Source organism: Balaenoptera ricei, chromosome 3, assembly GCF_028023285.1.
Source record: "Balaenoptera ricei isolate mBalRic1 chromosome 3, mBalRic1.hap2, whole genome shotgun sequence".
NCBI classification, from domain to species: domain Eukaryota; kingdom Metazoa; phylum Chordata; class Mammalia; order Artiodactyla; family Balaenopteridae; genus Balaenoptera; species Balaenoptera ricei.
Genome location: NC_082641.1, coordinates 130593684 through 130617962, shown reverse-complemented (window position 1 = coordinate 130617962; position 24279 = coordinate 130593684). Strand labels below are relative to the sequence as shown.

The window sequence follows — 24279 nt, the reverse complement described above, 5'->3', positions numbered from 1 at the left end:
CCGGGCAACCTTAATGTATTCCACGCACAACACCCAGTCTCCTTAGCCAGTGCTCCCTGGCAAGAAGGTTTACGTCCCATTACATAATTCAATCCTTAGGATGTCTAAAGGATTCAGAACGAGGGCATTTTCACCCTGCATAGCAAACTATGCAACCATGTAGTATTACAGGAAGAGGATCTTTCCGAGATAGTTCATATAATCACACACACACACACACACACACACACACACACACACACACATATGTGTGCTGTCCTCCTTGACGTATCTCTTAACCCAAGAACCATCAAAGGGTCATAGATTGTTAGTGCTAAAAGGTACCGGATCTTGAGGGCCTATTAGCCTAGGGAAAAGCCTCCAAAGAGGCAGCTGTCTGCCCAACTCCACTTTGAAGTCTACAGAATTTACATGTGCTTGGAATATGCAAAACCTGATGTCAAGGGTGTCACTAGCCACAGGTAGAGCCTCCTGGAGACATCAGCATACTGCAGACCTCTCACTACCTATCTGTTCTGGGTGACTGCGCCTACTTGGGAAAAATACTATTCTTCATCTTATTTATTATTATAGTTCCGTCACCTATTGAATGTTTACCATAGGCCAAAGCCTGTTCTAAGCACTACCATTTACTCCTCACAACAAACCTATATTTGTTTTTCCTATTTCATGCATGAGGAAGCTAAAGTTCAGGGCGATTAATTAATCTCTCACAAGTCATTCATGTGATAAGTGGCAGAGCTGGCATATGAATCCAGGTCTGTCCTCCTCCCTGGCCTGTGCCTTGAACCACGCTAACTCTGTTCCCTGAAAGTCTGTCATCACAAACTGGAGCTTTCATTCCCTTGATGATAATATCAGCCAACACTGAGCACTTACTGTGTGCCTAGGATTACGCTATGTGCTTTCCATGAATTGCTCACTTACTACTATTTTAGTAGTATAGAGTAGGGAGACAGTTATTATCCCCATTTTATGGAGAAAAAACTGAGGCCAATTAACTTGCCCAAGGTCACATAGCCACAAAGTAGAAGGTTCAGCGTCCAAACACAGGAATTCCAACTTGAGAGCCATTGCTCTGATCCTCTATGCCAGGTGTCAGCAGCTTTTTCTGTAAAGGAACAAGTAGTAAGCATCTTAGGCTTTGAGGGCCCTGCAGTCTCTGCTGCAACTGCTCTGTGCTGTTTTTGTAGCACAAAAGCAGCCAAAGACAATGTGTAAATAAATGAGTGTGAAACTTTATTTACCATGTAAAACTTTATTTACAAAAACAGGCATTGTGCTGGATTTGGCCTGTGGCCAACTCCTGCTCTATGCGATTCTGCTACTGGATGGCAAGAGAGATGAAATGCTGACATTTTGAGAGAGGTAATAATTGCTCATAGTGTATTATATGATTTTTAAATCTCTCACATCCATTTTCTCTTGTGAATACCCAGTAAGGTGGCTAGGGCATGACTGATGACCCTTGAGCCCACATACAGATAAGGAACCAGGGATCCTATAGCTGGGGGATGATGGACACGGGTGTGAGCCCATGTCCTTCTTTCCATGTCTTGTGATTCTTCTGCAGTGGCTTTGGTTATTCACACTGAGGGGAGGGCAGGGGAGAGGAACCATGAGAGAGTCAAAGTCAATCACTGACATCCCGATATGACTGAGGCTGCTGCTTGCTGCTTCAAAGCCCTACTGGTTTTGAAGCTCACAGACTGACTCCAGCTGAAGTGTTGACACAAGGACAGTCATACACCAAGTAGGTGGGGCGGGTCTGAGCTCCAGGCTCCTCTCCTGTGCACTGGCTGGCTTTGGGCTAGAGGAGGCTGTAACACTGCCTCATGGCTAAAGGCGTCTCTGATGAGATGGCAAGGGGGACCCGAGCTTTGAGAGGACAGGTGCTTTCAGAGGCTTATTTAAAAAGTGGATATGTACCAGGGGACGCACGGCATTGTGGGTGCACCCTTTAAGGCCAAGGCTCAGGCACGTGTAGGGGCTTAGTCAGGAGTGCTGGGTCAGGGGCTCGGTCTAAGGCTAGGGGAAGGGGCTGGACAAAGTTGGAACTTGGATTTGAGGCTGAGATCAGGGCTCATTCTAGGGTTGGGTTCTGGGGTAGAGGTTAAGGCTGCCGACCAGGGCTGGGGTGGGTGCTTCCTCAGTCTCATTTGCGGGTAAGAGGTGGGGTTCACTGAAAAGTCCAGGTGGGGACTACATCTACCTAGCTCTGCCACTGTGCAGCCTTTGAGACCTGGCACAGTAACCAACTAGAGCAGAATAGATAAAAGCAAGGACACTAGCCAAAGGGAAGACGGTTATGGGAGAGATCAGCCTCATAGCTGCCTCTGCCTCTGGCCTGGTCGCCAGCCTGTGCCACCTACCCCCCCATCACACAGCATCTTCTGCTGGTTCATGTATGAACTATCCCTGCAAGGAACACCAGGTAAATCATTCAGGAAATGAAGCCAGACTCGTACTTTGACGATCTTGATTCCGTTCCCTGGGTGAGTGGGAAAAAATATTTTGTTTCTCATTTGCTATTCTTTTCCTATGAAAATCATGCATATAAATAGGTTTCCCTAAGCCAAGTGGCAAGCCTACAATAGACTGCACACTGTGAACTTTATTAGCACCTGTCCGTCAAGGCAAAGTTGCATGGAAATCTGCAGATGACTGCCTGAGGGTGCCCTATATCAGTGAAATTCATTTTTCCAGCGAGGGTGTATTTATTCACTGAGGAGGTGAAAGGACAGAACTGAAGGGTGAAATAAAGCTACAGAAACAAGAGTCCGGCTCTCAAAACCACACGACACCACCAGAAACCAAACTCTACCCCATCTGATATCTGAATTCACTCATGACCCCTGCCCTTGGCTGATTTCTCAAGGTGAAACCTAACCAAGTGAGAGGTGGATACAGAAGAAAAGCTCAAGCTGTTTTTTTTTTTTTTTTTTTTTTCTTTTCCTGCTCTTCTAATCCAGGTCTCAGAAAAGCACACTGAGAATAGCGAATTTTAAACAAATGCTCAACCGGTAGCGTCTTATTATGAACGTGTACTTGCCTTTCCGTCCTAACAGGGATGTGAAGGTCAATCAAGAATTTACTAATAAGGGCACTTTGAATGTTAAGGCTGCAAATTTTAAGCCCTTCCTACCTCTCCTATACCACATCTGCTCCCAGGCCACGCCCCTTCTGCCTCTGCTTCACACTGGTCTTTCTTTTACCTTTCAGGACAGTCCAAACGTTTTTGCCCTGGGGCTTTTGCACATGCTGTTCTCCCCTGGAAAGCTCTTCCAACCCTCTTCAAGTGGCTGACTCCTTATTCTTTAGGCCTCCGCTTTAGTGTTCTTTCTTCAGAGAGGCTTTCTCCATACTCTTGCCCTTTTATTCTCTATAGCAGTACCGTGTTTATTTCCATCATAGCTTATCTCTGTCTTTAGTTATCCCCTTTAATGTTTTGTTCATTGGTGTAATTTCATTTCCCCCAGTATGGCAGAGGTCGTGACTATTTAATCTCCTGCTCTAGTCCTAACCTCTAACAAGGTACCTGACACAGGAGAGGCACCAAGACATTTGCTTGGATGGAATGGATGAGTGAATGACTAAACAAGCTGCTAGTTCTACATATGACCTTAAGCAAGTTATTTCTCCCCTTTGGAGTTCATTTCCTCATTTGTAAAAAAAAAAGAAGAGTGAGATTCAATTAGCTCTAACGCTCTTCCACCTCTAAAAATACACGTTTCCTTATTTATCATTTTCCAGATGGGAGAGTTGAGGCCTGGAAGCACGCTGTCCAGCCCAGGGACTGGAACTCAGGTCTCCTAGACAACTTCCAATTGAGACTCTTTAGCAAAAGCCCAACTGCCTTCTCTGCAGAGACACCTCCCCCGCAACCAACTCCCCGGTATTTAGTTCCCTTTGTACCAAAATCTGAATCACTTTTCAAGGTTTCTCAAAACATGGGATGAAATGGCTCCTGCTAAGAAACAGTCCAGGCTCCTTGAATGCTACAAGAAATTCTGAGAATAGAAGCATTTCTTACTGTCCAGAGGTGTTCTCTTTGTATGTCCCCGCTCAATTAAGATCCAGGAGTGTGTGTAGGAGGGGAAAGGCTGAGATTCAAACTAATTCTGGGGAGAAGAGTAAGTGAGGAAGGAGAGAGGAAAAGGCACAGGCACAGATACAATGCAGAACTGCTGAGAGCATTTGAAGAAAGCATAAGCATGAAGCTACTGTACTATTTTTTTTGCTTGGGCATAATGCACCCACAGAGCTCCATGTGGGAGAGCCTCACTGGCCCCAGTCCACCCCCAGGTTCATTCCTTAACAGTCCACCGAACACTGGAGACTACGACCCACACTGCTGTGTGCAGCAAACCATCTCCTCCTAGGTCTCTCTGCCTCTGCACGCATTCCTCACAAATGCCTCTCAGCCCCTGAAAAACTTCTACACATCCTTCAAGACCCCAATCACATGCTGACTCCAGCGGGAAGCCTTCCAACCCTTCCAGAAAAAATTAATTACTTTCTCCTCTTGAGTTTCTACTGTGCTTTCTTTCTTAGTATTATACTTATCTTGATATTCTATAATTTCACAGTTTCATGGCTGTCTTTTTCATCAGACTGTGAACTTCTGTAGGGCAGAGCTGGGTTTATTTTTAAAGTCGCACAGCCTAGCCCTGGTCTTGATATAGTAGATGCTCCGTAACTTGTTTGTTGAATACATTTTGGTTTTCTTACCTGTGAAGTGAGGGCAGTAATACCTGCCTTACTCTCTGTGAGATTACCCAAGACCTGCATTCACTATAAAGTGTACACATGTCAGCCATCATCTTATTCAAATTGCACAACTCAAATATGACATGGACTGGACAGGATATTATTATTCACTTTATCCAGATGAGCTCCCAAGGGTTAAGAGGCTTGCTCTGAGTAACACAGCCAACAACTATCAAACTAGAGAAAGAAAACCAACTTGCTTGACTTCTGGGTTTTTTTCCCCCATCAGATCACAAAGGCCTTTCAAAAATTAGCTGTAACTTTTGTCACGCTGATTGACTGACGAGAGAAAACATGGATATAAGTCCTTCTAAACATGCCACAAATGTATCTACTTACTTCCACTGCCCACTCCCCCTCCCCCTGGCTTAGTGGTGTGTCAGTCCTCACCACGCATAGAGTCAGCTCTCCGTACTTGTGGGTTCCACAACCATAGACCAACCAACCGTGGATTGAAAATATTTGGAAAAAAAATCCAGAAAGCTCCAAAAAGCAAAATTTTTTTTTTGTTTTTGTTTTTTTTTAAATTTTATTTATTTATTTATTTTTGGATGTGTTGGGTCTTCGTTTCTGTGCGAGGGCTTTCTCTAGTTGCAGCAAGTGGGGGCCGCTCTTCATCGCAGTGCGCGGGCCTCTCACTATCGCGGCCTCTCTTGTTGCAGAGCACAGGCTCCAGACGCGCAGGCTCAGTAGTTGTGGCTCACGGGCCCAGCTGCTCCGCGGCATGTGGGATCTTCCCAGACCAGGGCTCGAACCCGTGTCCCCTGCATCGGCAGGCAGATTCTCAACCACTGCGCCACCAGGGAAGCCCCCAAAAAGCAAACTTTGAATGTGTTGCATGCCGACAACTCTTTACATAGCACTTACATTGTACTTATAACTATTTCACACGATTTGCGTTGTATTAGGTGTTATAAGTCATCTAGACGTGATTTAAAGTATAGGGGAGGCTGTGCGTAGGTTATATACAAATACTGTGCCTTTTTACACAAGGGACTTGAGCATCCATGGATTTCGGTATCTGAGGAGGGTCTTGGAACCAATCCTCCTCGGATACCAAGGCATGGCTATACTTACTGTGTTTTATCGCTTCGTTTATCACTTTCCTTTATCCCTGCTTCCACCTTGCCCTCTTCCCTTTTCTCACCCTCATCCCCACTCTTCACATAGCAGCCACAATGTTCTTTTAAAAATGGAAATGGGGTCCTGTCATAGCCCCCTTGAGCTCCCAGAGGGTCCTCATCGTGCTTTCAGTAATGTCTATACTCCCTTGCATGACCTGTGAAGGTCTGCCTTGTCTGAAGCCTGCTGATCTGGACAGTTTCATTCATCCTCTCCGTCTCCCCATCCACTGCTGCAGCTCCTCCAACACACCAAGCTCCCCCACTCCCCATGCTGTGCCCTCTACCTCGAACTTTTCTCTCCCACTTCTGCTTGGTTGGCTTCTTCCCATCTTTCAAGGACCACCCTAAGCAGGTCATCCTCTGTGCTCTGTCACCACATTCAGTTTGTTTCCTTCACAGCACTTTACTCGAGTTGCAATTGCAGTAAAAACCCTTTTATCTGATGCAGTCAGGGGCTGTGATTAAACTATTTGAAAGATATGGTTAAAACAAAAAATCATAAAAGTGATTCATCGCAGGTATTTTCTTTTAGCTCAAAACACCTAAGTGCACATGTATTTATCAAGCTTTTGTTGTAGTGGGAACTTGACATAAAATAAATGTAAGTGCAGAATTTTTTTGTGTTTTGCACCCGATCTTTAATAGTTGCCTTGCCTACAGCTAGCATTACCATGTTTTTAGGGATTCATCTTCGAGCCTTTCAAAGTGTTTAACTTAGTTTTATAAAAAGAAGTAAAACAACTTTTTTTTTTTTGCATTCGTATTTCACCAGTTTACATAATATCTGGTTACACTGCAAAAATATGAGTAAAACACAGAAGTATAAATAGGTTTGGAAACAAATGGAATGGATTCCTAGCCCACCTCCAACAAAGTTGATGTGAGCAGAAATATATGGGCTGATCAGAGAAGAGGCTACTCGCCAGAAGGTGTGGGGTTTACAGAGATAATGGAGAATGCAAGTCAATCCAAAGAGATGGTTGAATGGAAGTTGGTTACGAGAGACTTTGCTGCATCTGATAGATGGTTGGCTTGTTGATTATCTATCCCTCTTTTAGGCTGTATGTTTGTGAGGGCCGGGCCTCTTTCCCTTTTCCTCAGCTTGCCTACCCAGTACACAACATAGTCCTTGGCATTCAGAGGTACAATCAATGCCAAGTAAATGAATAAACAAGTGGGGGGACTATTTCACTTCTTAGGTGAAGAATTTTGTTTCCTCAACTGTGAGAGGATTGGCAGGGACTATGCCAGCATGGTCATTTTCAGATCCACATTCTGTTACCGCTAACCACATCCAGTAACCATTTCTGTGTTTCAGCTTCTGCTTTTCTCCATACCCTCTACACACACTTTAGAGCATTATGTTAGTGACCTCCCTCATACCTACACACCACCCACCACTACAACCATGCCAGTACCTAACCCCCCCCCGGGTTTTTTTTGGGTTTAGGATGATCCCTTTCCTCAGTGCCTCCCCCCAAAACAAGTAAGGAGGTGGCGAGGCCAGTTTGGGCTCTAGTGCCAGAGCTGCTGGATTTGTTTCTTCGGCGTGCTCGGCAACCCGGGGGCAGCTTTGAGCATGGGTAGGACGGACCTCTTCCACCCTGAAGATTTGAGTGGAAAGTTTGGGCCTGCCTTATTTGAGAAATTGGGCAAAACTTCTGCCCCCACGCCCTCATTGCCTTGGCTTGGTCTTTTCTGGTTTCCATGGTGTTGGGATCCACAGAGCCAAGGTTAGGGGGGAGCCTCAGGAACGAAGATTTCGTGGGCCCTTCAGCCCTCAGGAGCCCACAGCGTGGCTCAGTGCAACAGCCGCGGAGTGAGAAACATTGGGTTTCTTTCTTTTTTTTTCCCTTCAGTTTATTCCTTTGCCTCTCTCCCTCTCATATCTAAGGAAAGATAGGGACTGATTGAGGATTTGGGGATTCTGGTTACCAGCATAAGAACAGTGTCAACAAATGATGATGGTGATTTCTGATGTTACTAATAGCTGCTCATGTATATCGAGCCCTTTAATGCTAGGAACTAGACTACACATTTTAAAGTAATTAACCGTTCTAAATTTCTGTAACAGTCCGAGAGAGTACACACTTTTATTATTAGTATTATTATTATTATTTTATGAAAGAAGGACTGAGGCACAGATAGGTGGAAGTCACAGAACTGATAAAGGCAGAGCTAGAATTCACACCTATGTATGTCTGATCCCACAAGGTGAGGTCTTACTATTAAGCTAAAGTACCTTGCAGTGTATCTAATCATAACGTTCACTGAATAATTAATGTATTGACTCAGTACATCATATGCGATACAGTATGGGGAAAACAGAAATCAAGACCCCTGCCTTTAAGAGGGATATTCTAATGTGATGAGGAAGACAGACTCCTGAACCGTAAATAAAAACGGGACATGAGAAAATCAACTAAATTCTACAGTAGAAGTACAGCATGTTCTGTATATTCAGAGGAAAGGGCAAATCCTTCTCAAGAGGGAGACCAGGGCAGATGGTGACTCCTAGCCTTCGTGCCCATGGAGCCCCGGTGCAGCTGTGGAATCCTCCTCAACCTGGTTAACCACCACCAAACAGCTGGACCTGTCATGTGAAATTAAAATCAGTTATCTCCTTGGTCTCAGGGGAGCAGGAGAAGGCAAGCCTTAAGGTCTCCTCATTTTTATCACCTCTCTATGATGTCGGTCATCACAAACGTTTCCCACCTGCCTTTTTCTCACTTCTTTAATGTCGACGCAGTTTAAAGTATTTTCAGTCTTCTCACCTCTCTGCCTGTCAACCAGGCTCTGAGCTTCTAAGGCCCCGTGTCAGTACATGGCGTGTAAGAGGCATCTGAGGACGCTTGTGGGAGCAGGAACTGTGGGTACAACACGGACCTCAGGAGGGCTGCCCCTTCCAGCTTTACCCAAAGCCAGGAGGGAGGGCGAGGGAGGTGAAGGGAGGAAAGGAACTGCATCTTTGACCCCATCAGAGCTCAGGTCTACAGAGCAAAGGCACAGAGGTCAGGGGAAGCCATCCAGGGTGCACAGGCATGTGAGTTCCCACACTTGGGGTCGAATGCACAGACCCACCCCTGCCTGCCTCTCTGCAGAAACTTGACAAGTGTCTTCCTGTCTCTGGCCCTTGTGGTCCTCACTGGTAAAACAGAAGATTTGGCTCTAGTTTCCTGTGGTTCCAACATCCTCTGATGATTCTCACAGCAGGGTGATGAACAGGAGACAGAGCAAAGCTGGGCTGTGGACCAGACAGGACTTTGTCTGAGAAGCTGACTCTGATAATGGCTTTTGTGCATTCACTGCTGGATCTGAATGCACCGCAAAGTGTGTACCCTCCGATGTAGAACCTTACTGCACGAAGAAGAAGTGAGAAAACAAACCTCAATAATTTGGTCCATTGTATGGACAAGAACACCAAAACACAAAACCAAAAAAGCAAAACTGTGATTCAGCAGTAGGCAAAGGTGCTGGCTCTGCAAGGGTCTGGGGAGAGGGAAAATGCAAACAGGGTGAAGGCACATGCAAAGGAATATGTAGGTGCATTTAGTTAATTCTGGAAGTTGTCTGAATATCCAGCAGTGGCTGGTTAGCCTCAGATGTTGCCCAGGTGAGCTAGATAATGTTCAGTGCATTAGGAATCATAACGAGAGTAAAAGCTATCATTCATTGAGTATTTGCTGAACACTTGCATTACTAAACATTTGCCTTAATTAATTTCTTTATTCCCCACAAAAAAGATACTAGTACCTCCTTTTACAGATGAAGATACCAAGGTTCAAGGTCACACAGACACAGCAGATCTGGAAGTCAAAATCAGGTCATTCTGAACTTCAACTCCAATGCTTGTAGCCATTCTGTCTTCAGAAAAGCAAACATAGACATACCGACTTCCTGTTTTTACTGACTCCCCCGTGATGAGGGGAATTTCATTGCGGCCCTTTTCCACTCATTTCACTCCTTCAAGATCCCACTTAAACACCACTGCTTCTGGGAGAACCCCAGTCAGAATCAATCCATCCCTCTCTGAGCTCCCAGAGCTCTTAGCTTGTACTTCCATTAGCGTACTTAACACTTTCTGTTTCGTGTTGGAGTTAATTGTGTCTGATCCTCCCTCCACTCTACACCCAAAGCAAGTTGTTTAGATTTTCATTATGGCACTTAGCGTCTAGCATTAATGCTAGCCAAGCCTGGATTTGTCTCCCGTTTTATACAATGAGCACGGGAGCTGTGTCTTAGGAACATTTCTGTGTGCCCCGCACTTAATAGAGCTTTGGAAACAGATGCTTTCTAGGTGAGGCTGGTCCACGCAGCTGGTTTCTTCATTCTGTCTAATCTATCGACTGTGACCCCTCCCCAGCTCTGGTGTACTTTTCCTTGTGCCCACGGTTAGGGTCACTGAGCAATGCCAGGCAGAGGTCAGGGACTCCTGTGTGGAGTATCTCTCAGATCACTGAAAAGGTGAGCGATTGCTTTTTCTCATGCCACTCTTGTTCCTCTGGCCCTCTCTCCTCCAGTGGAGACGTGTCCACGTAAGTTTCATCAGAGTTCACTTTAGGGAAAGGATCGCTTGTTTTGTTCTCTTACTCTGGAGTTAGTGATTTCCTTATTCCTGAGGAAGAAAGGCTCCGATCCCTGTGAAAAAATCTTTAGAGATCATTTTTCAAAGGAGGGCGGCTTCAAGGGCCACCTGGGACACTTAGGTCCATACACTTATATTCACTCCCGGCTGGACATCTAGATGGCTAAGAGCACAGGGTTTGACGATGGACAGACTGGATTCAGTTCTCCACTCCATCTCTTGGGCAAGTTAATTAGTACCTCTGAAACCTTTGCTTCCTCATCTGTATTATAGAAATAATAACAATGCCCACCCAATGGGGCTGCTCTGAGAGTTAAATGCATTGAAATTGTGTTCCTAGCACAGTTCCTGGCTACCACTGTGTCTGTTGCTACAGTTGCTATTGTCGCATTGTTGTTGGTGGTGTTTTGTAAACAGCATCATCTGGTCGCTAAGAGAGATAAGAGCAACATGCAGCTGAAAATTTGACCTCTGCCGTTAGTAGGAGATGCAAAATCTCCTACTCACATGTAGCATCTAGTTGGGAGCCTAAGAACAGCTGTAGTTAAGTTTCTGCTTAAAAATAACTTGCACGTTTTTAGGCTTTCAGAATCGAAGGTGCTTTAAAGAGCATCTTTATTAATTGTGCCATTTTTCAGAAAACGGAAGCTCAGAGAGGAGAACTGACATTTCCAGGGTCAATCAGCCATAAAACAGTCATACTGGGGCTCAAACTCAAGCCCTCTGACCCCAGTCCAGTGTATTTCCCACTGAGTATCCCTTGAACTACTGCCCTTTTCTTAGATTTAGCCATTGTGTACCCCTTCAGCTTTCCCACCTGGGATAACCTGGGCACCATCTGAAGATGCTGCTTTGCCCGGTATTGAGAAGATGACAGTAACACATCTTGCTACACAGACATTCCTGATATGAGTCTATTTCTTTATGTAGATGAGCTTCTACTCCATTCTAACTCCATCACTCCTACATAAGCTAATTCTGCTGAAACTAATGTGCTAATATATATATTAGTCCTGAGGGTTAAGGGCCTATTCCTTGCATTCAGATGCTGCGATTGAACTCAAATGCGATGAGAATTGCACTGGCATTCTGGGGTGAGCTTCAGGAGTACAAAACATAAGGAAAATAGGCTAGATTTGTCTTTCTCCACATTAAGGGAGCATGGTCAAGGACTAGCATAGCCGGTAGAGATAAGAAGAAGTGAGGCATTGGGTGGAAACCACCCAAGGTGCAACTCTGGGGAAGAGACCCCAGCCCCGACCCATCAGGTAGCACTTGCTCATGGAACCCACTGGACAAACACTTTACTGTAAACATGTGCCTAAATATACCTTGCACTTTACCACCTCCAGACTTTTCTTCACACTGCTCCTTCTGCTTTCTTCTATTATTTAAGAGTATATAGGACTTTGTATCATTTAAACAGTATTTTTATATCCACCATGTTGCTGAATCGTCATAACCACCCAATGAGGTCAGTACTTAGCACTGCTATTTCACAGATAAGAAACTGGAGATCAGAGGCATGAAAGGACTTGCCCAGGGCCATAAAACTCATCTCTGCAGTCAGATCTCCTTCATTCTCCAGTCTCCAGGGTCAGTGGCTTTCCATATGTCAGGGTCAGTAGAGCCACCAGACTGATACTGGACTTGGGCACCAGGTCGCCTGCCTGGGTTTGAATCCTGGCACTTGCCACTTTCTTTGCGGTCTGTTACGTAATCTCTGCCTTAGTTTCTTCATATGCAGAATGGGAATAATCCTGGTCTCAATCTCAAAAGACTGACAGGAATAAATTGGTTATTATGTGCAAAGTGCTTAGCAGTGCCTGGCACAAAAGACCTGCTCAGTATATGTTGCTATAGAAACTAAGCTGTGTCCTGTCTGAATTCCCTCCCTGCCAAGGCTCATCTGAAATGCCGTGAAGTGTGATTCTGACTTTTCGTAAATAGATGCAATTTCTGCCTCTTTTAGACCCTGCAATCATTTGTACTTTGCTCATAGCACACAGTATGTTCTGCTGTGCACTGGAGAGAACTGTAAACTTGTTTTTCTCGTCCTACTCTCCCCTCGCCTGTGAGAGCTGTGGTTCAGAGAGAGAGAGCTCCCATATAAGTACATCCCCTGTAGTGCCTGGTGTGATGCTTGATGCCAAAGAGGAAGAAGTTGGCAAATGCTGGTTACACTGAATTCAGTCGAACCCAGAATTCCAGTTCCCTTGAAGACCTAGAATGTTAGGGCTGGAAAGGCTCCTTAGAGATTAGCCAATCCTGCCAACGCCAGATAACTGGGTTGCTGAGAGGGGAAAAATACTTGTCCAAAGTCACATAACATATTAGTGGCAGAAGTAGGTATAGAAACCAGATTTTGTTGCTACCCGCGGCCCTGGGCTCCACCCAAAGCACTGGGCTGTGTCTCTCTCCATGGAATGGAGGAGAAAATAGCCATGTACCTGAATTAAAGAGAGAGGGATGGGACAAGTGACAGCGCACAGTTAAGCTTCGGCAGCAGAACTGCTCAAAGAGGAGGGATGTATTAGGGACACGTATTCAGAAGCCTACTGGGGGTGAAGGATGTGAATAAAGTGCACAGGCAATAAGGCAGTTTCTCTGAACTGACTTGGTATTTCTCTGCTGCACGAATGTATCAGGAGCCCTGCAAAGGAGAACCTTCAGAGTTCAGTGTACTCAATGTTAACCTTTAAATGGTTCTCTTCCTCTTTTAAAACATGTAATCTTAACTGGAGATCATCAACCTTGGGCTCCAGGGCGCCTTCTTTGTGTTGGGATTTGTACCTAGAAGATGCTAAGATACAAAGATACACAGTCCCTGTACATTGAGGCCATTTCTTTCAGTTCTCCAGGTGATTATCTAATCTGATAGGGACGAGACAGTTAAAGTCCTTCTCAGCCTGAGCCCCAGAGTCTCTTCTCCACAGACTACTGTCATGTTTTTTCCCCTTGTTGAGGTTTCAGATAATGTTTAAAATGTAAAATGAATCAGAGAGAATTCTGCACTGGTCAGCAGGAAAGTGTTTTGATTCCTGGTACTGTCAAATCTTGTCTTCCAAAGTAAGATGAGGTAATTAAGTCTTAAGGTGATAAGTGATAAGCTCCCCCATCATCTCTGACATAAATGCTGGGCGAGGCGGGGAGGAGGACCAGTGAGAAGCTGGTTTCTGATGGCTGTGGGTGGAGGTTTAGGGGAGCTCTATAAGCAGGCATAGCCCTGGGGTGGGGGACTGCTGAGGTTTACACCCCAGTGGTTCAGGTGATGAAACCCAAGGCTGCCCATAACCACCAAGTGAGCCTCTGAAAATGATGTGCCACGTTGGTTTGCAAGTCATGGTTAATGAGAGGTGAGTGTTCACAACACAGCCTTCCTGGGGAGTAATGTCCAGAGGGCAGACAGCTCTGACCTTGGGACTTTGCGGGAGGTCATCTGCTCCTTTTGATCTCTATGTCTAATGCATGCGTCACTTAAAAAATGGTTAATGTCAAGGATAAAAAGTGTTTATAACAGTTCAGTGTGAAGCTAATATAGGGAGAATTGAAAAAGACTTTTTGCAAAGGAAATTCATCCAGCAGTCATTTCCCAACTACAGGCTGACTTGATGGTACCCATCAGATTTCTTCTGATTATTAGGACCGGTTGTTCTTGTTGTGTTGCCGTTGTTGTCGTTTCAATGCATACAGTGGTTTAACAAATATACTGTGAAAACAATATTTGATTACCCTTCAAAGAGCTCACCTACCACCCTCCTGATACCGTAAACCATGGGTGAAGAAAACTGGCACTGACTTATTACCATCTTTGCCTTAAAGAGCCGCCCTCTCAATCCCTCTGACTGATAGCAACTTCCAAACTACTCCACAGATGAGCCATTAGGTATGTTGAATGAATACTTTTTGGGTGGCATTTGTAAATTTAAGTTTCCCCCAGGCATGATAGAACCAACTTGACACATTACTTGTGAACAGTACCATTTTCTATCATATTAACATCTTCCATGTTGACGGAAATAACAGAAGTAAAACTCGAAAAGTGAATTGGCGTACAAATTGTGAAGCTTAGTAGATTCATAAGGTTTTTCTTTATTGTTGTTTGTTTTTCACAGTTATACTTAATCAGCATCTTCACTTTTTAAAGAAAACTTTAGGGACTTCCCTGGCGGTCCAGTGGTTAAGACTCTGCGCGTTCACTGCAGGCGGTGCGGGGTCAATCCCTGGTTGGGGAACTAAGAACCCGCATACTGCACAGTGTGGCCAAAAAATTAAAAATAGTTTTTTAATTAAAAAAAAAATAAAGAAAACTTTACTCCCTTTCTCCCTGAATGCTCCATCAGCTCATAACATCCTGAGCTGTCACTGACTACCTCCTGGTAATATATAATAGGCCCCCACTGATGCCATAGAGCTATAAGTTCCTTGAGGTCAGAGATAGTCTTCCATGAATTAGAAATAGCTTTGCAGGTCTGTCCCTCTTTGTGCTAAGTCCTAGAGGCAGTACTCTGCAGTGCAGGGTCAGCAAATGCATGACACATACACTCCCCTCTTCTGTACCCAAGGCAGACATCACTAATTGATCATGGCATTCTTTCCAGTTGAACCCTCAGAGTCCTCATCGTCAGCATTCCTGGAAGCCCTTACCAGTTTATCAGGATTGACAGGCTTGATAAAACCTATTTTCCAGCCTAACCTTAATGGTTAAAAGCAAGGGCTTTGGAATTGGACTGACCTGAATTCAAATCCCAACACACCACTTACTCACAGGTTGTGTGACCTGGAGTACAGTTGTCCAAGTGCCCTAAATCTCAGTTTTCTCCGCTTTAAAATGACCAATTCCTCTCATCCTTCGGAAGCCTAAATTTTAGGCATTTCCTCCTCTGAGAAACCTCTGTTTGCATAAGACTGAGTGTAGCTGCCTCACCTAGGCCTCTGAAGACACCCTGAACTTGCACTTCATACTCCATCTCGCTGGAACAGTAATGGGCTCATTTCTTCTGATTTTCCCCATTGGTGTGTGAGCTCCCTGAGGGCAGTTAGACTCTCACAGGTGTATTTTCAGAGCCCAGCATAGGCCTTGGTACAGTAAACAGCTAAAAACAGGCAACACCAGTAACACATAAAAGTCACTTAAAACAGGGCTAGGGATATGATAAATGCTTTGTAAGCATTAGTTGTTTTCATATTTATTGTTGTGTTCTATAACTTCGAGGCTCAGAGAAGAAAGCTTACCACAGAGCTAACTTTTAGACATGTATGGTTTAATTTTGGATTGCTATCACTCTTTGGCTGCAAGGGTACCAAGGGTATCTACACTTTCTGAATCTTCCAAGAGTTGCATTCCTTGAAACAGGGCCATATTCTTCTTTCTCAGCTCTGTAAAACCTAACATGGGGCCTTATACACAAGAGGCCTATTATTTGAGCATGTTTCGGGCTACACCTATCATGTTTGCTAACCCTGGTGTCCCCCAGCCCAACCTTGCCTATACTAGCCCTTTAGGGAACTATACTAGGTACTCTTCCAGGTTACTGGAACCCTGTCATTCACTTTCGAGTACCCATAACCAACATACGAGCCCAGGAGGTCTGTCCTGGGATAATCACTTACGGCAGTGGTTCTCAAACTTGAGCATGTAGTGTATCAGAATCCCCCGGAGAGCTTATTAAAATGCAGACTGCACTGCCCACCCCCAGAATTTCTGATTCAATAGGTCTGGGGTGGGGCTTGAAAATTTGCATTTCTAGCATGTTCGTGAATAATGCTCACGCTGCTGGTTCTGGACCATTCTTTAAGAATCACTGACTAATGGAATAAAGGAGATAAAAAAAGAATATCTTGCCTAGAGAAGAAACCTTAAGTTCTATATATCAGCTTCCAGATTGGTGATATCTCCATCTGAATCCTGCAAGCTGTATTTGCAACTGATTCTCATTAAAGTCAAGGAAATTTACACATAAGTATCAGCTGTAGGACCTTGCTGAAGGATGAAAAAGCAGAGGTTCTAAATTTTGCTGATGGAGTTTGCAATTTTCCTTCTTTCTCAGTTGACAGACAACTAGTGAAACGACTTGATACTTCAATATCTCACAGTTAATATCATACTTTTGCAGGATACTTTATGTTTTTCCAGAGTGCTCTCATCCATATTATCACATTTGGTTTTATAATAACTGTTTACAAGCAGAGAGATAGGCAGGAATTAACATCTCTTTGAATGACAAGGCAGAGTAAACCAGGATCCCGAATCCTCGACTCTTTGCCACATCTGTTTCCCTGACACTGCATAGTCTATGGTGCAAGTGTAAGTTCTGCCTTTGAACTCCCTTCATGTACCAAACCTTAACTTATTTCAGTTTGTTACAGATGTTTTGAGCTCGAAGGTACCACAAGGAGATCTACTAATCGGAAGTTTCTTAGGCATTTGGTGATACAGATTCCATGGAGAACCTCAGGAAGGCTTTGGACTCTTTTCTAAAACAATACAGATGTATAAATATATAATACAATTTACATATAGTTTCAGGTTGTACAAAGCCCTCTTACTTTTTTTTTTTAAGTATTTGTTTATTTATTTATTTATGGCTGTGTTGGGTCTTCGTTTCTGTGCGAGGGCTTTCTCTAGTTGCGGCAAGCGGGGGCCACTCTTCATCGCGGTGCACGGGCCTCTCACTATCACGGCCTCTCTTGCTGCGGAGCACAGGCTCCAGACGCGTAGACTCAGTAGTTGTGGCTCACGGGCCCAGCTGCTCCGCGGCACGTGGGATCTTCCCAGACCAGGGCTCGAACCCGTGTCCCCTGCATTGGCAGGCAGACTCTCAACCACTGCGCCACCAGGGAAGCCCCAAAGCCCTCTTAAAGTTGAGGGCCACCATGTTTCATGACTGTGAGAGGCACCGTTCCCAGTGAGTTCACTGTAGCCCTGACATATCCGTCCACAAACCATAGAAAAAGAACAGAGGCCATATGGTCACTGTTTTGGTTGGTTGGCTGGTTGTTTGTGTGATTTTTAACAGATGAGCAAACTGAGATTCAAGAACCTGAGTGATTATTTTTCAGGTACCACAGTCAAATAAAGGCAGAACTAGAGTGGAAACTAGGACTTCCAGAGGCAATGAGGTATTGTGGAAGAGGGCAGGCTTTGGAATCAGGGAACCTTTCCATCTCACCTTATACTGTTTACTGGCTGTTAAGACCTACTTAACCTCTCCAAGATTTCATTTCCCCATTTTACGAGTAGGAATCAGAAAATCAAATAATGTTTAAAAACTCTTTTCTGATAGGGTGCTTTTAGTCTAAGGATTAAATGAAAGAAAATATGTCAAGTGCTAACACACGTTGTGGCACCCAGTAAGCATGAATTCCCGTCTCCCAGGTTGTCTTTTCAGCTCAAGTTCAAGTGTAACAATTGGATAAATTTTCCTATCTCTCAGGACAGGTAGATACTACCTCAGGTTGACCAGAGGCTGTATACCCTCAGGTCCTCTGGATCATATAAACCTATATATGATGTCATTACTTATGACTGTGCTCAGGTGACCTGACATTCCTCTATGTGCTTGCACCATTGTCCCATGTAGAATCTCAAGGATATTTGTCCCCCATCTAAGCATTGGTGCAAAATAGAAAAGAAGTCTCACCAAAGGGGAAGAAAGCCCAGACTACCATAGTGTCTAGTTATTCCAACATTTTTCAGTGCTTATTTCAGCTTGTGCAAGATTCATTCTTCCCACTGCAAAGGAACCACATTACACTTCCTAATCTACAGAGGGTAATGATTTTCACCCTGATTTTTCATTCTGTATTTGCATTTAATTCACATTTAAAGTTCAGCAGAATTTATAGGTCACTTCATTGTATACATTTCCTTGTGTCTTATAATACATTAAAAAACAAGATCCTTGTTTTAGCTTATTACTAAACCCTAGAATGCCAGGAATGGAAGGACCTATAGAGGCTTTATCTAACTCCCTTATATGACAGGCAAGGAGTGGATGCTCTGGGGTGGGGGAATGTTGTCCTCAATCGCACAGTAAGGGTGTCAGCTGCAGAAACTACACTTGAACTTATGTTTCCTGACTCCAAATTCTGCATTCTCACCATGTTTTTCCTGGTTTCTTGACTCTCCATTCAGCATTCTCACCATGTTTTTCCTGACCTGCCACAGATTTTAAGATGCTCGAAAGACCTAGCAGTTGTATAACATTTTCCTACTCTTAATTTCCTCCTACTCTCATTTTTTTCCTAAAAAAATTTGGTGGACAGTGGGATGAAAATACACATTCCATTCTCCATTTTAAATAAATGACTGGTCCTGGTGCTATCATAAGCGTGCCATTACGCTCACTCTCACCCATACCTTCCATAGGATGTGGGCAGCAAATCATCTTACTCCCCAGTATCACGAGCTACGCCGCTGCCTGATTACCTCTCCTGTCTCTCAGCAGACACAGAGCCCACCTTCTTGGACTTCTTGAAGTTCCTTTACAGAGGAGCTCTTTCCCCAGGGAAAATGCCCTAAATCGCTCTTTAGAAGTCAGTGAGGTCTTTAGACTCCTCAACTCTAAATGACTGGCATGATGGAATACAATAACCAAAGCATTCCAATGACTGAAGTACAAGGATGAGTTTGGGGGTTCCTGATCTATCTCAAGACTCCATTCTCATTTTGTCTAATGACCTGTAGGTACCACGGCCCCATCCTCATGGAATCTTGGGGAAGATATGCATCTTTAATGAGATATTTCCTTTCATTAAATAAGTTAACAGTAAAGAGAGAAAACACTTTATACCAAACTGGATTTCTGACCATAGTCCTACCAAGCTATTAAAACCTGCCCCTGGCCTGAGTGAGTGAGGCCATGGCTGTGTGTTATCTAAGTCTGCACAGAGAGACAGCTGCATGAACTTTATGAGGTCATTATTCTGAAACTCCTCCATTATTAGCATTGTCAGGAAATGGCATCTTTGAGAAAGCAGTAAACAAACTTATCTTATAAGTAGCTAAATAATTTTACGTTATTTTCAAGAGAAAAACCTCCTAATAGGTTCTATGCATGTCCCAACATTTGTAAAAAGAGCTTAATATACACAGCTTCAGCTTGGCCAATGTGGTAGTGTTGCAGATGGTAAATATTTTCAGAGCGAAGTTCTATTTTTTATAATTTTTTGTATTCTGAATTTCCTGGAATGGAACCTGGTACATAGAGTAGACATATGGTAACTGGTTGTTGATTAATAATTGTGACCACTGGTGTATATGATAACTCCTGTAAGGACTCCTAAGGTCGTAGAGTGTTTTATTTGTTTTTGTTTGTCTTGGTTCCCAGACAGCTTTATACTTGGTGAGACTGTAGTCTCTACTGGACCTTCCCGTTGTGTCAGCTGTCACTCCTCCCTGTCAGCAGCCAGTACCCGCTCCTCCAATCTACCCTCACCTGCTGTTTTTCTTATCTGACATCTGTTGTTAACAAGCTCAATAACCAAGCCTGTTAAATCACTCAACTGACATTTATGCAATTTTACAATCAACATGCATTTCCCTGCAGGGTGTAAGAATAATGGTAATTCTTTCATCTGCATTTGTATACCAGAAGTTTTCCAAAATTTTAAGGTTGCTTAAAGTCTGAAAGCTGGTTAAATGAGGATGTACGTAGGTTAAAATGCAAACTACCCCCACAGGTTATAATATGCTTAACTAGAAAGTTTATACCCTTGATTCCATCTAGCAAACCCTGCATCCTAGCCTCACGTCCATCCCCTTCTGCTCTTGCCAAAGCGACACAATTAAGCCAAATTTCAAACCAAACAGGTCATCTCTGGGAAAAAAACCAATACACAAGAAATCAAATAATACTATGTTATCCCCCAGTTATTACTACATCCAACCTGCACATAAGCCGAGACTCTTTTGATAATCATAATAGGATGTGGGCATTTAAGTTGAAGGATCAGTTTGAAAAAAAAAATCACAGTGGCCAAAAACATAGGGTGCATGTGAGGGTTTTTGGGGTGGGGGGAAGAGAGCGGTAGGTAGGTAGTGCTGCCAGCCATTTAGGGTGGTCGGAGCATCACAAGGACTTAAGGGGAAGAAGACAGAAGGGAGGGTAAACTCAAATAATAGATGTAAAGGGAAGGATAAGCATTTTTAATGGGCCATGGAGACCTACTGTAGTACGAGATGAGATGAATGAACTACTCTGGAGTATACTTTAGTTGGCTACTTCTATAAGGTCTTATGGACTGAAAGTAGGTAGTTCAATGAAGATCAATGGCAAGAGACCAATTAAGGGATTGCCTATACCAGCACACCCGCTCTCCCTAATCCCAGTCACAAGGACCAAATCACATCTTTTCACATTTCTACTTGGGCAACCTTAGGAAAAGATTAGATGGCTAGACATAGAGCCCAAACTGGTATCATACTTCTAGACAAAAAGATGTCTAATGACACCCCACTCTTCTCCAGAAAGAATAAGAGACAGCAGCCCACATTCCCACGGAATCATTTCCTGGGAACAAAATGGCAGCCACTGTACAGAGCTTCGCCTATATGTTTAGTGGAAAAGACACACACATTGGATTCAGGCGCATACACTGGACTCTTCATTTTGACATTTAGCTCTTAAAAACAGGAATGGAGCATGGTTTCACCAGCTCTCTAATTTTCTGAGCATTTTATACCTTGGTTCAGAGGAATCTCTCTCTCAGCATGAAATATCTATAGCTTTTTTTGCCAATGCCATGAATTGTCTTTATACACTAGGGCAGGATGTTTCTTCATATCTCTGTACTTTTCCTCAGAAGTGCACGTCTGCATAAAATGCCTTACTCTCCCAACTTTGCCTAATAATAATACTGGAAGACAAGTAGCAGCAGTAGCAGCAGCTGTGGCCGTGACAAACATTTGAATACTTACGAAGAACAGAGCACTCAGCTGAGTTCCTAATGTATTACTTCATTTTGACTTCCCAGCAGTCTAATTTTTGTCATCTCAATGGTATAGTTGAGAAAATTGGGGCTCAGGGAGAATAACTTTCCTGGGTTCACATAGTCCAAATGTCCAGACAGGAGTCTTAATGACCACATTGCCCCCCAATCGAACTTTAGAACATTTTTTTCTAAATGATATTTATATTTTTAGAACAGTACTTCTCTCCATATGGATTGCAACCTTGGGGGTGGGGGAAGAAGGAACAGAGGGTTGTCTGCAGGACCTGAAGCCTTACCCAGTGGTACCTGGTGGTGTCTCACAAAGTCCACCAGATCCAGGGATCCTCCCTCAGGGGATCTGAGAAAAGTCTCATGCCTGATTCTATCAGGATGCAGATCCAGGGGTACTTAGGTTTCTTTATTTTCTTTGATTTTATTTATTTAATTTTTTTTGCTTTGGAATCTCTATAAGATGTAATGGCAACTTCAGATTTGCTTTCTCAGCTTCTAAAAGAGGTTCTAAGAAGTCTTGCTTGTCCTACGGTAGGGTCTCCACCAAGGTCTAGTCCAAGAGCTGCATCCTCAGTAGAAAGGAAGAACTCTTCAGCAAGCTTTAACAGTCTCCTTGGCTACTGAAGGGCCACCTCTTCTGTTGATTGCTATCAAATACCTAACGTCATTGTCTGCATTTTCTTTTTCAGACTGTTTTATACTCTCAAGTACAGGTTCCACATAAGTCTTTTTAGTCATTCCTTGTAGCATTTTCTCTTCTGGGTATACTCCTTAGTTTCAGGCACTTGACACCATCATCTGTGAATTCTTTAATAACATCTTTTGTGGCCATGAAAATATCTTCAGGGCTAGTAGTAAACTGATGAATAATTTGAAACATCTGGAAACATTCTTCTAAAGTTCTTTTCTTTCTCTTGTTAATCATAGTCGTCTGATCATGGGTTTTAAGACCTGGCTTCTTGGCTCTTAATTTCTTCACGGCTTTGGAACTAATGGATCCATTCAAAAGAACATGAAGTTCCATTTTAGGTAATTCCAAGTAAAAGGTTGTCTTCTAGGGCCGTTGTTCTTCTTCTGATTCCATCATGATTTAGCAGAATGGGTTTTTCTTCAAACACTTTTATTCTTGGTATACACAATACAGTGTATTTCAGTCAGTAAGTTTTGTGGTCTTGAATCCTTCAAATTGCTTTACTTGCGCTCATTTTGATAAGATTAAGTGTATATGCAGCTCTGGGCTCAGCTTCACCACCATGGTAGACTTCCGCCTTGAGTCTCTTCTGGTCTTGGCCCTTGCAGCTCTGAGCATAGGGCAGGGGCAGTACTGAGCACCAGTGACAGTTGCGCCCTCAGCAAGAGTTCCCTGTCTGTGAGCAGGTACATGTAGGACCCCTCCGCCATGTTGACATTTCCGGGATCACTTTGTACACCGCTCATCCCCCGAGGCCATTACGTCCACACATGCGCAGTGTAGCACTGAGTGAGCATCTTACCCAACTTTTCAGCAATTCTTTGTCTTGGAGCTTCAGTTAATGCCCCCAAATATACTCCTTCCTTTGAATTCTGCTATATATTAGTTGGATCCGTATGTGACACTTTCTACCTAAAATTAATTTATTCCGTAAATATTTATGAAATGACACACTGTATGTCAGGCACTGTACTGGCCCTGGAAGGATAAAATATTATCCTGGAAGAACTTGAAGACTAGTAGGTGGGAAACACAAATGATTAGAATGTGTGGTGAGAAGTATTATGATGAGGGGTCATGAAGAAGGGAATAACTAACCCAATTGTATAGTGTTTGAGAAGCCTTCCAGGAAGAAGTGTCACTGAATCTGGGATTTACACAACAAGTAGGATTGTGGCAGGTGAAGAATGGAAATTTATTTCGGACCCAGGTCAGCAGCATATGTTGACCTGGAGAGGTTGAGTGGTGTTACTTGCAGTGCTCCCTCCGTCCCTGCCCCCACCCTCTAATACTGCAAACTCTGTAGTACCAATATGCCCCTCTCCCATAGATGATCTTGAAATAATGGGATGAGCACATTTGGCATAGTTGATGCCAGAGTCAAACAGACCTGAGTTTAAATCCTGGCTCCACCAGTTCCTGACTTTGTGACTGTGGTCAAGGAAACAACATCTCTAAACCTCAGTTTCTACATCTGCAAATGGAGACTAGTAGTAGTGCCATCATCTTGAAGATGTTACAAGTATGAAAATGACCTAATAATATATAAAGGGACATAGCACAGCACCTAGACAAAGCAAATCCCCAAGATGGTGGCTTTTATTGATAGTGGTCGTTGTTACCAGGTCCACCTAGACTAGGACCTCTCCATGAAAAGGAATCTGACTTATTTTTCTTTGTGTTCTTCATTGCTCCTTGAACTGCATAGACTTAATGACAGATACTTAGTAAGTACCTGCTGATGGATTTGTTGATGTGCATTTTCCATTAATTCGTTAAACAAATATTTATTGAGTACTTACTACGTGCCAGGCACTGTTTCACATGCTGTGGATACAGCAACAAACAAGGCACCGTCCTGGAGCTTTCATCCTAGAATTCTGACCAGCACTTTCATAAAACTGATGGTTGCTTATACTTTAGAATCAGGTTTGGAAAGTATCATCCAAAGCATGAGAATTCCCTAAATTGTTAGTGATAATAACTGTAAATCCACTTGATGTTTCTGGAGAACCTGATTCCTTATCTTAAGTCCTCTTCAATGGTTCAGTATTTTTCCACCTGCCACTAGGTCCTGCCTGAATCTAAAAGGATGATTTCCACTTCACTCCACAATCTACATCACAGGGTCCCTCCCATAGTCCTTATCAGCAACAGACCAA

General features: G+C 43.6%; 1 protein-coding gene and 1 pseudogene across 6 annotated transcripts in view; both read right to left on the bottom strand.

Annotated features, from left to right (window-relative positions):
• GRIA1 (glutamate ionotropic receptor AMPA type subunit 1) overlaps positions 1-24279 on the bottom strand; it is a 306492-nt gene that overhangs the window by 153248 nt on the left and 128965 nt on the right. The window lies entirely within an intron of this gene.
• LOC132362071 (adenosine deaminase-like protein) lies at positions 9349-22513 on the bottom strand (annotated as a pseudogene).